This window comes from Dipodomys spectabilis, unplaced genomic scaffold (genome assembly GCF_019054845.1).
Source record: "Dipodomys spectabilis isolate Male_0828 unplaced genomic scaffold, ASM1905484v1 ptg000043l, whole genome shotgun sequence".
In the NCBI taxonomy this organism is placed as follows: domain Eukaryota; kingdom Metazoa; phylum Chordata; class Mammalia; order Rodentia; family Heteromyidae; genus Dipodomys; species Dipodomys spectabilis.
This window is the reverse complement of record NW_024870720.1, coordinates 7,971,212-7,986,831: the sequence shown is the minus strand read 5'-3', so window position 1 is coordinate 7,986,831 and position 15,620 is coordinate 7,971,212. Positions and strand designations below refer to the sequence as shown.

Below are 15,620 nucleotides of genomic sequence, written 5' to 3'. Positions count from 1 at the left end.
GGTAGAGTGCTTGCCTAGCATGTATTGAAGTCCTGAGTTCGATTCCTCAGCACCACATAAGCAGAAAAAGCCAGAAGTGGTGCTGTGGCTCAAGTGGTAGAGGGCTAATCTTGAGCAAAAGAAGCTCAGGGACAATGCCCAGGCCCTGAGTTCAAGCCCCAGGACTGGCAAAAAAATAAATAAAAGAACTGCTGTGTGTTCAGGGCTCAAGAGTTGTCGGTCTTCTGAGGCGCCTTCGTGACTAGCCATGGTCCTGTCACAGAGACATTTTTTTTTTTAAAAGTCTCAGAGTGGAGGTGCTAGCTCAAGGTCACACAGCTGGAGCGTAGAAAAACCAGGATCTGAAGTCCACAGTGTTTTCTTTCCACCCGACTAGCCCTCACAGAGCACAAAGTGCAGAATTCTGAGGACTCTTGGAGACTGGGGTGGGGGTGGGGACAAGAAAATGGCTTTTCTTCTCTGCCTAACCTGTTTCTGGGGTGTGAGTCCAATGCTAGAGCTAAACCCCAATTCTCCTCCACACAGTATTCAATCTCTTTTTAGACTTGATCGCAGCTCCATAATTCTTCCTCACCTCCTGGACTGCCCTAGAGCAGGTAGGCCTGTGTCACCCTCACGCTTTCTGGGGGAGGGATCCCAGGAATGCTCACAGGTACTTCTGGAAAGCCAGACCGGGCAGAGAGGCTCTCTGGTATCCTCTGTCTAGTTAACCCAGGTGGTACCAAGTGGCCCCTGACAAGCTGGCTGTGCTAATAGGCGCCCATCAGTTTCTCTTAACCTCCGGTTGTAATTGTTAACTGGAATGGAATGCGAAACTTCTGGTTTGGCGCAGAGTTGGTTTTTTAACCATGAGTAACTTGAGGGAAATGGAAACTGAGGAGAGCTTGTGGGAGACAGCTCCTGCAATCTTTTGCACGTCTGTGTTCCATATGGCCACCGAGGAGTGACTCCTGTGTGTTCTGTCTTCTCCTTTTTTTACACTAGTGCTTTTCATACCTTTTTGAGTTTGCGGGTGGAGACTTGCCTGGAGATTAGAACAATGGGCTTATCATAAGGCTACCTTTAAGACAAAACAAAACTAGCTAGTAGGCTCCAGGGCGGTGGGGGGTGTCAAGATTTATTTCTAGAAACCTTTCCTGCTAGCCCCCAGCCTGAGCCCAACCCAGCACATTTAGAGGTGTTTTTTTTTTTATTTGTTTTTTATTTTTGTTTTCTTTTAGGGGCAAATGTAGAAATAGAGATGGCTTGTTCATTGACATTATTGTACATCGCAAGCTATCTTTGGGACCATTATACTGTGTTCTCTCAATGGTGTTTGCTCAGAGGGTGGGACACTGGCTGTTTAGTGTCTTGTAAAACATTTACCAAAAGCACTGAGCCGTGGTTTGGAAGGGCATTCCGTGGCCAGAGTGTGGGAGGAGACCTCACAGGAGAGAGAGAGAGAGAGAAAGAGAGAGAGCGCCAGAGCGCCCGCCAGGTGTTTGGCAGGTACTTGGTTCATACTTTCATATGTATTTAATATTTAAAATCGCAGATTTCAGAGGATTCAGATTCCTTCTGCTGAAGGGGCAGGGATGGTGGCGGCGGGGGTGTGGGGGGGGGGGGCCGGTGGAGAGGAATTTCTTTGCAAATTCTGTTTTTTGGCAGCTCTGAGTTCCTGGAGAATTGTAATCTTCCGTTTCCAGAGAACGTAGGGTTTTGATTTTACTAGAGGGATGCGTGTGTCGCCGAGATCGAATCAAATCTCCCTGTGCGGGAGCCTTGGCCTGAAAGAGAATCGGTGTTAGCTTTTGCTTTGGTGTAAAGAGTTGGGGGCCAGGTGCCTGGATTCTGCGAGGCCAAATGTCACCTTGTGCCTTGTCTGCCCAGTGACTCATTCCATTTCAATGTTTTACTAAATGGCAGCTCCAGTTTCCTGAAAATACTTTCAATCTCTTCCTACCTCCACCCCTGCCTCCATTATGTTAAATTTAGGTAAGATAACAAATACAAAGATGAATCTGAAACTACTTCCTCTCCCAGAGCACAGCAGGCTGAAAATTATTTTTCTATATTCTGGTCATGGCTTTCGAGAAACTAATGAATGAACACTTCTTGTCTTTCTCTTCTTTTATGAGGGTGGAGAGATGTAAGCTTAGGTGATCTAGACCCTTGGTCAGGGGTTTATATTTGATCAGTTGTAGTCGTGGGTTAGACACAGATGGCAGTTGTGATATTAGAGGCTAGACCTCGAGCCACAGCTAGGAAAATCTAGAAAAAGAATAGCTCCCCAAAGTTTCTATAATTGCCTCTTCTTAGGGAATACTGTCACAATAGGTTCAATGGGGTTTAACAGGTGTCTGACATTTTTGGCTTGTGGGCTATAGCAGACTTTAAATATGAAGATGGTACGAATGTAAGAATGAACTGATCTGACAGAAATGTGATTTGAATCTGATTTTTGCACCGAGGGACCCTGGAAGAATAAAGCAAGGGTTAGTTATTATAAAATGGCTGGTCGGGGAGACTGTTTCAAAAGTATCCAGAAACTTCTCCCATGGGGAGAATTTCCCTGTTGGCTTTTGTGTGTTCAGGCAAATAGGAGCTCATGGAGCAGCTGCAGAAGTGGAAAGCCAGTTTTTGTTTGTTTGTTTGTTTGTTTTTGGTGTTTTAAATATCCAGAGCAGAAAGTCGAGTTTCTCAGTGAGTGGCTTCTCTTTGACCACTGAAAGCTTATATAAGTTTGGATAACTGGATTAATCTTTCCAGATTTCAAAACACGTATGGAAAACTTACCTATCATAGATGTGTTCAAACTGTACACCTTCTGTGAGTCAAAACCACTCAAAAATGCCCACCCCACTAATGAGCCCAGGACTCGCCAAGCTCCCTAACATAGACAGAAGCAGTGTGGAGTCTGAAATGTTATTACAGAAACCAAAAGATCTGGAGGAAAAAAGTCTAAACTCAAGCCATTTCTAGATACTCTTTGTTTTGCCTTTATTTCATTGGAGAAGTCTTAACAAGAATTTTTGGTGCCAAGACTGAGGCTTGAACCCAGGGTCTGGATGCTACCCTTTAGCTTCCTAGCCCAAGGCTAAAGCTATTAAAACTTGAGCCATACCTCTACTTCTGGCTTTTTGGTGCTTAATGGGAGATAAGAGTCTCCTAGACTACCCGGCCTCAGATTAGCTTTGAACTACCCTCGGTAGATCTCAGTCTAGGATTATAGGCATGAGTCACCAATGCCTAACAAGGTTTGATTTCTTCCACCCCGCCCCCAATTTAAAATGCCCAGCTCTGGGCAGAACTGTAAGAAAATAAGATCACCAACTGTTTCTTAGATGCCCTGTTAATATTCGTAGAGTCTCACTGTTGTTTATTATGAATCCAATCATGCATCAAATCCAGCCGTGAATAGCCTGGCCCCCTCTCTAGGGCTTGTTGCTCCGTGGCTTTAAATGTGGGATGATAATGTTGATGTGGCAGGTTGGCTTTACAAGGCATATAATTGAGTGACAGCTCTCTACAAAGGTTAACTGTTGGGTGTCCATCTGTCTTTTATTTTTTTTTGTTGTTTTTTTTTGTTTTTTTTTTTGGGTCCGGTCGTGGGGACTGAACTCTGGGCCTGCGCGCTGTCCCTCAGCTCTTCAGCTCAAGGCTAGCGCTCTACCACTTGAGCCACAGCGCCACTTCCGGCTTTTTTCTTTTGGCTTATGTGGTGCTGAGGAATCGAACCCAGGGCCTTGAGCATGCAAGGCAAGTGCTCTACCACTGAGCCACCTTCCCAGCCCCTCCATCTGTCTTTTAGATGGCTAGTTACAGCCCCCCCCCCCCCCCCACTCCACTTCTTATTTGTTACTTGTTTTGCTTTTTCTTTTCTTTTCTTTTTGGTCTGTCATGGGTCTTGAACTCTGGGCTTGGATGCTGTCCCTGCACTCTTCAGCTCAAGGCAAGCGCTCTACCACTTGAGCCACAGCACCACTTCCAGCTTTCTGGTGGTTAATTGGAAATAAGAGTCTCACAGACTTTCCTGCCCGGGCTGGCTTTGAACCCTGATCCTCAGATCTCAGCCTCCAGAGTAGCTAGGATTACAGGCGTGGGCCACTGGCGCCCGACTATTTGTTACTCTTGATTGGTTAAGTGTGATAGTGAAATCTCGGAGGACAACAGTGAGTAAGCCCGTCTTGCAAGGGCCTCTTGCACGTGTGATAATATTGAAGGAGGCAGGCCTGCCTTGTTTTTTTCTGGACAGAACTGTCACAACTCTAGGAGGACTTGGTGGGTGAATGGTGACTGTGGTCAAGGTCACATGCCCCCCCTTACCCCCCCACCCCAAGCCTGAGGTCATAGCTGTGGGGCCTGCCTGGAGGAATCCTCACAGACACTGCTGCTGGCTGATGGTTTTTGTAGGATGAAATAAAACCTAAGTAGGTTTTATGAGCAAGGTCAGCACCTGAAGGTCTCGGGTAAGGCGAAAGAGTCAACAGCCAAGATGAATGCTGCAGAGCCTATCAACACCGCACGCAGCGCCAATAAATGTATAGATCTTGCTGCCATTAGTTTCTGATTTCCCAGAACTCTTGCTTCTCTCTTTGCCAGTGACAGATCATTCATTCATCTACTCATTCATTCAGTAAACACTTCTTGAGGGCTCATTCTGGGCTAGCTTCTCAGTCGGCTCTCAATCTCTCAATGCTTTTGTCATTTTTGGCAGCATGGAGGTTTGAACTCAGGACCTCAAATTTCTTGTTATGCAAACACGCTGTCCACATGCCCTCAGCCCCTTTTTGCTTCCATTTTATTTTGTTTTTTTTTCAGATAGGGTCTCAAGATTTTTCCAAGGCTGGCCTTGGACTGAGATCTTTCTCCCCTTAAGCTCAAGGTAGCTGGGGTTACAAACTGGCTCTCCTCTCTCCGTCCTTCAGTATTATGTTTTCACATGTAAGTTCCCTTCAGTCATAGCTTGTGACTGTCTCCATCCTTAGCACACAGTAGGTGTTCAAAACCCAGGCTCAATACACAAATCAATGAGAACAGCCATGAAGGCAGGGGTGGTTCGAAGGCAGGTGGACAGGAGTGAGGAGGGACAACCACGCTGTCCCCAGCAAAGACTTCATAGCCCCTGGTGTCATTGCTCCACCTTAGCTGAGTTTGATCATGTGAGTTTCCAGGTATAACCTGTTCTAGCAAGAATGTGGGCCACATGACTGCTTCAATGACAGTGAGGAGTGCAAATCAGTTTAGGGGAAAATTTTTTTTTCTTTTAAATCCAGGAAAGTACCAGAGTTTTTACCTAAATAGGTACATTTAATTACTCGGAACTTTTCACGTGTAAGTAATACCTACAATTATGAGACACTAATAAATGGAGCTGTCACACGTGGAAATATGAGACGAGAAGAAAGCAGAGAAATCCAGTCAGTGCTTTGAAAATTATTTATTCATTCTCTCATTTATTCATTCATTCATTCATGCACTTATTTTGTGGTACTGAAAACCAAACCCAGGGCTTCCTGTACCAAGCTACATCTGCAGACCATGAAAAACAATATTTTTATACACGTATTGAGGTATAATTTGTGTCTTGAGGAATATGTACTTTGTTCTTTTGGTCACGGGGCTTGAACTCTGGGCTGGGCACTGTCGCTCAGCTCTTCAGCTCAGGACAAGCTCTCTATCACTTGTGCCACAGTGCTACTTCTAGTTTTTAGTTTTAATTGGAGATGAGAGTCTTATGGACTTTCTCGCCCCTTTAACCCCATCCTCAGATCTCAGCCTCCTGAGTAGCTAAGATTACAGGTGTGAGCCACCAGCACCCGGTTTATTTTATTTTTATTTTTTTTATTTTTTTAGCACCCGGTTTAATATGTACATATTTATGTACCTGTGTAGCTACCACCCAGACCAAAGAGGAGATTATTATCCCAACCCAATATTCTGTATCTTTCTCCCTTCACCACATACCATCATTTCCATTGTGCTAAGTCTGGCAACACCGTTAGCTTTAACTATTAATTTTAACTATTAACTCCTTCCTTCCCCCTGCCTTCCTGCTAGGGACCAAACCCAGGGACTTGTACCATTTGTGCCAGGTGAGTGGTCTGCCACTGAGCTACATTGCCAACAGGCTGATCTGGAACTCCTCCATAACAATACACTCTTTTTTTTTTTTTAAGATTTAATTTTATTGTAAAGATACTGTACAGAGGGGTTACAGTCACATGAGTAAGGTAATGAGTACATTTCTTGTCAAGCAACCATAAACTCCTAAAAAAAGGAAAGTACAATCTCAATGCTCTTCTCTTTTCACTTGGCATTTATATCCGCCATTCATCCGTGTCGCTTTGCATAGCCATCCTCTATTCTTCGGTTGCAGTCTGGCATTGCCTTGTAGACAGACCCTAATGGAAGAAATTTTCAGGAATGAAAAACCCAGGTATATGAATTGAAATCAGTGTGTGTGTGTGTGTGTGTGTGTGTGTGTGTGTGTGTGTGTGTGTGTGTGTGTGTGTGTGTGTCCCATAAAGTTAAGTGACCTCATAAAGGGTGCTATGTTATCACCCGAAAAGGCAGCAGAGAAGCTGTGTTTGCTTAGCGCTCTGTATGGGTCATTTATTTAACTGAAACAATAACCCCAGGAGGTGACTGCCACTGTTTTACACACCAGGAAACGGAGCCTGAGAAAAGTTGTAGGACTTTACAAACTAAGAGGGAGCAATCTTTTCAAAGGTGATGGGGGGCTGGGAAGGTGGCTCAGTGGTAGAACGCTTGCCTTGCATGCCAGAGGCCCTGGGTTCGATTCCTCAGCACCACATAAGCAAAAAGAAAAAAGCCGGAAGTGGCGCTGTGGCTCAAGTGGTAGAGTGCTAGCCTTGAGCTGAAGAGCTGAGGGACAGCACCCAGGCCCAGAGTTCAGGCCCCACAACTGGACCCAAAAAAAAAAAAAAAAAGCTCAAAGGTGATGGTCAGAGACTTTTAGCTCATGCACCTCCATTTCCTAAGATTCAGAGCCACTACCATGCCCAGCCTGGGGGGTGAACCCAGGGCCTCCTGCTTGCCAGGGAAGTGTTCTACTACTTAGCTACCACCCCTGCCCCCACCACCCCCCCCCCCCCCCGCACCTCCACCCCCGGCCCCAGCTGGAGTCAACTTTTACAGTAGTTCAGATCTGAGTCTATCTTCTGTTAGAAATTTGGCTATTGAACTAACATTTTTCTCTCGTATCCTTTGTAATTTTGCTTTTCACATTACACTGTTTAAAATTTTTTGTTTATTTTTTTATTTTGGATGTACATGACATGTTCTAAAACCTATAGTCAGCAATTTTTTTTGCTAGTCCTGGGGCTTGAACTCAGGGTCTGGGCACTGTCCCTGAACTTCTTTTGCTCAAGGCTAGCACTCTACCACTTGAGCCACAGTGCCCTTCTGGCTTTTTCTGTTTATTTGGTACTAGGAATTGAACCCAGGGTTTCATGCATGCTAGGCAAGCACTCTACCACCACGTTCCCAGCCCTTATTAAATATTAAAAAAAATTGTTATTATAAAGGTGATGTACAGAACAGTTACAGTTACATTAGTCAGGTAATGGGGACATTTCTTTTTGGACAATATCACCCCTTTCCTCGTTCTCTCCGTTTTTCCCTCCCATCCCCACCCACAAATTGATACTTCATTTTCAAGATAGTATCTAGTGGGTACCACTGCTGCGTGCCTCTCCTTGTCTTCCTGAAGACAGATAAACGAACAAACAAGACAAAAGGCAAAGGAAAAAGCCTCTTGTTTCCATTTCCTGGAGTTCATTTTGATAAATAGTATTTTATATGATTTTGATAAATATTTTATACTTTTAAGGTTTTTTTCTTTGATTTTTTAAAACATTATTGTAAAGGTGTGGTAATAGGGGTTGCAGTTACATAAGTCAGGTAAAGAGTAGATCTCCTTTTGTTTTTGTTTTTTTGGTCTGTCCTGGGGCCTGAACGCAGGGCCTGGGCGCTGTCCCTGAGCTTCTCTTGCTCAAGGCAAGCCCTCCACCACTTGAGCCACAGCACCATTCTTGGCTTTTTCTGTTTATGTGGTGCTAAGCAATCGAACCCAGGGCTCCATGCATGCTAGGCAAGCACTCTACCACTAAGTCACATTCCCAGCTCAAGAGTACATCTTTTTGGACAATGTCATCCCTTCCCCCAGCTCTTTTGAGTTTATTTTTAATTTTTATTTTTCTGTTGGTTGTGAAACTTGAACTCAGGGCCTAGGCACTGTCCCTGAGCTCTTTTGCATGAGGCTTCCAGCATTTGAGTGGTTAATTGGAGATAAGTGTTTCACAGGGACTTTTCTGCAGGGGCTAGCTTCCACTTGTGATCCTCAGACCTCAGCCTCCTGAGTAGCTAGGATTACAGGCCTAAGTTTATTTTTTTTCAAGGTTTTAGCATGTATTCCTGAAGACATATCTAGTCACCATTAAAAGATCTAGATGAATTTCATTTCCAAAATCAAAGAACTTTTCTGAGCGTAAAAAGGCCAGGTATTTGGTCTCGGTTCATAGATCAAATGGTTAAGTGCCCACCTAACAAACTCAAGACCCTGAGTTCAAAGCCCAGTACCACCAAAAAACAAAACAAAACAAAAACCCACAAACAGATGTATGTCTGAAAGTCCACTAGAGAGAAATAGCCAAGTGGTAACCCACAGAGGGCTCTACTAAGTCGTCATCTTAATGGGGCCAGAGCGGCTAGTAAGGCCACTCTGCCAGCCGAAGAACAAAACTACTGTGATGGTTCACTCGAACATCTGAAGTCTCTTCTAGAAAAGGCGTGAGGTGCCCGCAGGGTCTGCGTGAAGGCTTTATTATTTTCACGCTTTGTAGAAAGCCTCTTTTATTGGGCATTGCTGGCATATAATCCATCAAAAGTTGGCTTGAATGGATTCTTTCTTTATGAACAATGACAGGAACAATATCTCGTTATTTATATACTGAAAAAAATACTTTCTTAAATAATTTTCATGGTGTTTGTTTAAATCCTGAGATGTTGGATATGTCCATCTCGCACTTGAGAAAGTTGAAATAGACAAGTTCAGGTCACACAGCTGGTTAGGAAAAGAGCTGACATCCAGATTTTCCACTGCCACAACCCCCACAGGGTTTGGTGAGCTGTGTCAGTCATTAAAAACAGCTTCAAGCCCCATGTAAGTGGCTCATGCCTCTAATCCTACCTACACAAGAGACTGAGATCTGAGGACTGTGGTTGGAAACCAACTGGAAAAGATAAATCAAGAGACTCTTCTCTCTAGCTAAGCATCAAAAAGCCAGAAGTGGTGCTGTGGCTCAAGTGGTAGAACACCAGCTTTTTGGGGGAAAAGGCCAAGCTAGAGCTTGAGGCCCTGAGGTCAAGCCTCAGAACTAGCCTATAAAGATAGATTCCATATTACTAGCTTGGATGGCTTATATTATCTTATTGTGCAAATAACTTACATCAAGAATTCCGCCAGCTGGATACCGGTGACTCGAGCCTGCAATCCTAGCTACTCAGGAGGCTGAGATCTGAGAATAGTGATTCAAAGCCAGACCAGGCAGGAAAGTCCATGAGACTCTTATCTCCAGTTAACCACTAGAAAACCAGAACTGGCACTGAGGCTTAAGTGGTAGAGCTCCTGCCTTGAGCTGAAGAGCTGAGGGACAGCACTCAGGCCCAGGGTTCAAGACCCATGACTGACTGAAAGAAAAAAAAATTCAACAAGTACTTTATTATTCCCAATTCAAATACAATTCTGCTAGCTAGGAATCATTTACCCCTGCCTTAGAAATGGGGAAACAGAGGCACTGAGCGCTCAAGTGCTTTTTTGCACAAAGTCACATGACTTAGCACTGGAGCCTGTCTTTCTACTCATATTAATTTGACCCCTGAGTGCCATCATTTTCCTCACATCATCCTGCCACCCGTGGAAATATGGCCTTTCCTTTATCTTCTCAATGATAGTGAGGTCAAAGCAGGAAACCTTGAACAAGTCATGAATGTCTTGACTTTCTTCAATACACCTCCTAACAAATAGGTGTTTTCTTTAGAACTAGATGACTAAATCTGGATTTATTTTTAACTCTTAGACCTGAAAGGGGAAACCAAATTAGGTGGCCATGGGATCCAATTGCTTCTGATTGGGGGCCCGTCCCTCAGCAACATTGGTGACCCCTTAGGGCTCCTGGAAAAGAGTAGCTCCTTCACTGGATATGGGACAGATGACCCCAAGAGGTCTTTATTTAATTCTCAGGATTCTGGGTGTATGTATTGGAACTTGAACTCAAGACCTGGGTAGTATCCAAGTATTTAGTCCAGTTTATTTGGCTTCCACGAGCCCATTCTCTTTAGGCAGTGGAAGTGGACTCAAGCGGCACACAGGCAGATGGACACCGGGCTGGAAAGACAACCAGAAAGGTAGTTTGGATGTTAGTGGGGTACAAAAAATCTTGATCTCATGTTGCTTTTATCTTGTGTCCTATAAGAAAAAAGCCAGTCAACAGCTGAGGCCTCTGCCCTGCCCTCCCTGGAACGATGTTTGCACACATGAGTGGAACTGGAAGCTTCCTTAACAGTGGATTCAAGGGAAGGGACTTTGGCCCTGGTGGCTTTTTTCCTCCATTGAGGATTATGAAATCGCATCACTTTAATTAGCCATTGTTTAAGTAATCTCCTTGTCTCTGACCATCAGAAATGAAACCAAGCAAAGCTCTCATTCTGCTTTTCTAACAAAATGGCTTCTTGTTGTATAGTCATAAGAAATGTTGACTCTTTCATTTTGAAAATAAGAATAGTAGAGCACATTACATATTGTTCCTTAATAGATATGCAGCTCATACTCGTAGTCTTAGCTATCAGGAAGTTGAGATCTGAGGAGAGTGGTTCAAAGTCAGCCTGGGCAGAAAAGTCTGAGATTCTTATCTCCGATTAACCACCCCAAAGCCTCAATAGAGATGTGGTTCAAGTAGTAGAGCACCATGGTGAGCCACAGCATGAACAGTAACCCTGAATTCAAGACCCAGTCACAGCCAAAACAATCACAAAATGATAAATAGCTGGAACTCCTCCTCTTCACTCCCCTCCTCCTCAGTTCACTAGGTAGTTCTCTATAAGCGCATACTTACCATAGGGGTTTATTTGGGTATAAATAACAAGTATTTGAATTACAGTTTTAAAGTATAATTTGAGGGGCTGGGAAGGTGGCTCAGTGGTAGACCGCTTGCCTTGCATGCATGAGGCCCTGGGTTCGATTCCTCAGCACCACATAAGTAAAAAGAAAAAAACCAGAAGTGGCGCTGTGGCTCAAGTGGTAGAGCGCTAGCCTTGAGCTGAAGAGCTGAGGGACAGCGCCCAGGCCCAGAGCTCAGGCCCCACGACCAGACCCCCCCCCCAAAATAATAATAATTTGATAGAAGAGCTGATCAAAGAGTGGCTTTTGTGGAAAGTCCACTACAGATGGATTTCCCTCCAGGCTCACTTCTACTTCTGTGATTCAGAGAAGTTTCTCTTCCCCAGCAGCTAGCTCAGCCCTAGTAAACGCACACGTCCTGTCTCAGGAATATACCATTAAGCCTGGTGCCAATGGGCCCCTGTGGGCTCACGCCTGTAATCCTAGGCTGAGATCTGAGCCAGCTCAGGCAGGAAAGTCCATGAGACTCTAATCTCTTATAAACCACTCAGAAAACTGGAAGTGGCACTGTGGTCCAAGTGGGAGAGCGCTAGCCTTGAGCTGAAAAGCTGAGGGACAGCACCCAGACCCAGAGTTCAAGCCCCATGACCGACCAAAAAAATAAATACATAAAAGGAATACACCATTGTTTCTAGAAAAACAGACTTTTTTTAATTCTAGGAAATGACATTAATTTTGGATATTGCATTGTTGTTTCATCAAAAAAAAATCTTAGAAGAGATAGTGGCTTGTAACTATAAAGCAAGCATCTTTTAAGGATAAAAGGGTTAGGTTCAGGTTAGAAGCAGAGAACCTGCCCAGCATGGGAGATCTCCACCCCCCCCCCACTCCTTCCCCCGCCCCCCCCACAGACACAGAAAAAAATGAAGATAAGTCTTTATTTTGCCCAAAGGAAAACTAATCTTGTTCTTACTCTGAAACACTTGGAAGCAATCTTTTTCATTTTCCTTTAGTAGTGAGCCGTCTGGAACTCTGAGAAATTCTGGATAGAGAATCTGATAGGAGCAGATTCACACCAGGGCTATTTCTGACACACCTAGACATTGTGACCAAAACAAGGAATTCCAGTGGAATGTACACGCATTAAATGAATGATGGTAACTTTAGATAGGGAGATGTTTTCAAAACAATATAATCAGTAATCCCATATTCTGTTAATCCAATTTCTATTAACTGAGACTCTTGGGGAAAGGAGGCATTGAGGTCAAAGAAACAATTTAATTCTCAAAAAATTGTAGGTTAGAACTTAAGGAAGAAAGAAAGTTGTCATCACAAATAACTTCACTTTCCAATTGTTGGGGCTCCTATAGAAGGACTGGATTTCCTTATCCCTTGTGTGCATGCTTTTAAAGTATACATGTCAAAAACTTTAAAACTGCTCAGAACCACAGTTCCACTAATGAGAGTCCACTCTAAAAGGAATGAGAAGGAACTGGGCTCTTAAGTATTTCAACAACCCAAGTTAGAGCCTGTGGCCTAGGCCTATTATCCTAGCTACTCAGGAGGCTGAGATTGAGGATGGAGGTTTGAAGCCAGACTAGGCAGACAAATCTTCCAGGCTCTTATCTCAAATTAACTAGCAGAATGCTGGAAATGCAGGTGTGGCTCAAGTGGTGGAGCTGTAGCCTTGAGCAGAGAGTAAGAGGCCTTGGGTTTAAGCCCCAGTTACCAGCGCACAAACATTCTCTCTCTCTCTCTCTCTCTGTCTCTCTCTGTCTCTCTCTCTCTGTCTCTCTCTCTCTGTCTCTCTCTCTCTCACACACACACACACACACACACACACACACCATGCATACTCATACTCAAGGGTGTAGCTACAGGTTTCTTTTCTGTGTGTGTATGTGTTTGTGTGTACGTGCACGCACATACTCGCATATTCTATCATATATTCTATCATATCCTTGGGCTTTTCATATCTCTCATGGCTCTATGGATTTCTTACATATTCAGAAGTAGCCTTATATATTTATATATAGTTTTGTTGTTGTTGTTTGTGCCAGTCCTAGGGCTTGTGGGCTTTTTGCTCAAGGTTACCTCTCTGCATTTGAGTTATAACTCTATTTGTGGTTCTATTGGTGAGTAATAGGAGATAAGAGTCCCAGGGACTTTCCAGCCTGCGCTGGCTTTGAACTGTGATCCTCAGATCACAGCATCCGGAGTCACCACGGTAACCTACCTTGCAGGCAGGTTTTGACCACATGTTTTTTTATTACTGGTAGTACTTTTCAAACTTCCGAACCTTCTTCATGTCTTCTGGATGGGTGTTCATCTCTACCCACATTTCTCCGTCCACTCTCCCTTTCCCTCAAAAGCAAACCTACAAGCCATGCCTTACAAAAACAAACAGCCCTCCTCTTGTCCCTGTTCCCCTCGCCTCTGCTACCCATCAACACCTGCTTGCAGACCACCCGGCCCAGAGAGACCCATTACATCTAACTTCAGTACATTTGTCTCACCCTTTAGTTCTGACTTCTAGTCTTTGTAGTATGTATTTCAAAGACAGAGAGTAAAAGAAAACAGAAGATAAAGACATCAGCTTTAAATCGGCTCTGAATCTAGTGACACAGCCCTCTGCCCAGGCTAACCACATTCTACTGTTTTCCAGTGCTGTCATTGGCCTAGGTCCCTGTCTCTCTTTCTGCTCTTCTCCTACTAGAGAGAGGAGAGAAACTTCAGGTTCTCAACTGGGTAAAAACATTTCTAAGCAACCCTTATGGAGATCAATTTATTATTATTTTTTTCAGAAACTAGCAGGACATATCTGAAAACAATCCAGGTGTGATTTGCTCACCATGACACCCCCATATGAGAGTCAGAGCTGTCTCCCATTTATATCAGAAACGAGAAGTGGGTAGGGACCTACATTTGTGGTTAAGGTGAGGATCAGGATGGGTGTTGGGTCCTGGAGAGGAAGATTGAATAGCCAGAAAATAGATCCCTTGAGTTAGAGTTTTCTTTGCCTCGTGATTTTTTTTTTTTTCTGTCCCTCATGGGGCTTGAACTCTGGGCTTGGGTTCTGTCCCTGCACTCTTCAGCTCAAGGCAAGCACTCTACCACTTGAGCCACAGCGACACTTCCAGTTTTCTAGTGGTTTATTGGAGATAAGAGTCTCATGGACTTTCCTGCCTGGGCTGGCTTTGAAACTGTGATCCTCACATCTCAGCCTCCTGAGGAGCTAGGATTACAGGCATGAGCTACCGGCGCCCGGCTTTGCCTTGTGAATTTTGAAAAAAATCAAATAAGCATTTTAATTATGTCTTTAGTGGTACTGGGATATTCTGGATCACTTTTGGAGTAGAAAGAGCATGCAATGGATTGGCTTCTCTACCAGAGTAGACACAGCATTTCAAGACTGACTGGCCTAACTCTGCCCCGAATCTCTCACTTTTCTGTCTAGAGCTACCCTCTGAACCTTCTTTCATGGTGTCCAATATGGCAGCTATCCAATATGGTGGCCAATAGTCACATGCTGTACAACTATCTAAATTAGTGAAGTTACGAGAAGTAGTAATTCGAGAATTTGTTTTTAGTGCACTCATATCTTAAGTGTTCTGTAGCACCTGCTTGGCCATGACTGTATTGGACAGAGCAGATGCAGAACATTGCCTTGCATGCATGAGGCCCTGGGTTCGATTCCTCAGCACCACATAAGCAAAAAGAAAAAAAGCCGGAAGTGGCGCTGTGGTTGAAGTGATAGAGCGCTAGCCTTGAGCTGAAGAGCTGAGGGACAGCGCCCAGGCCCAGAGTTCAGTTCAGGCCCCACGACCGGATCCAGAAAAAAAAAAAAAATCTCACAGAGACTTTGCTACCCTGCTGGCTTCAAATCACGATCCTCAGATCTCAGCCTGAGTAGCTCCTGAGCCACCGGGCTCAGTGTCCTCCAGCTTTATTGAGCTGAGTTAGGCTTTGCTGGTCCTCTGGCTAGATCAGTGAATAGCCTTTCCAGGGTTTTATCCATCTCACAATACCATTTCTCCTCTGTCACACTGCATTGTCATAACTTGTGATTTCTCTGTCTCCTTCTAGACACAGAATTGGTGTCTTAATTGGGTCTACACCCCCAGGACCCAACTGATCATAGAAATGCAAAAAAAAAAAAATTCTCAACCATTTGTTGGGCAGATTTGACATCCCTGTTGGCCCTGGGTTCTGAAGTGGAGAGAGGGTTAGTTTGTGAACGCCTGTCTTCCCAGACTCCCTAGCTAGCCTTATTTTCTTTCTGCCTCTTGAATGTATGTTGGCTTTGTTGAGTTAGTCACTTGAGAACTTGAGGACACAGCATTGGTGGAAGATGTGAGAGTTACTGAGGAGGGAGTAGAAGGGGAAGATGAGGAGAGCTCTTACTGAGACTAAGTAGGGAAGCTAATTAGCCATTGCTTAGTGTAGAATGCTTTGATCCTTGGTTCCTCCTTCAGCATACCACACGTGCACTTGCACA

General features: G+C 44.3%; 1 protein-coding gene across 6 annotated transcripts in view; it reads left to right on the top strand.

Annotated features, from left to right (window-relative positions):
* The window catches only part of Rbm47 (RNA binding motif protein 47), a 134,459-nt gene that overhangs the window by 74,223 nt on the left and 44,616 nt on the right, over positions 1 to 15,620 (top strand). The window contains exons 1-2 of one of the 6 annotated variants that reach the window (XM_042678034.1): positions 8,500 to 8,511; positions 13,366 to 13,369. The exons of 4 other annotated variants lie outside the window; for them this stretch is intronic. The gene's annotated coding sequence lies outside the window, so the exon portion shown is untranslated. Of the gene's footprint in view, positions 1 to 1,417; positions 1,489 to 8,499; positions 8,512 to 13,365; positions 13,370 to 15,620 lie in introns of those variants that run through there. One more of the 6 variants, XM_042678032.1, reaches the window with a different exon arrangement.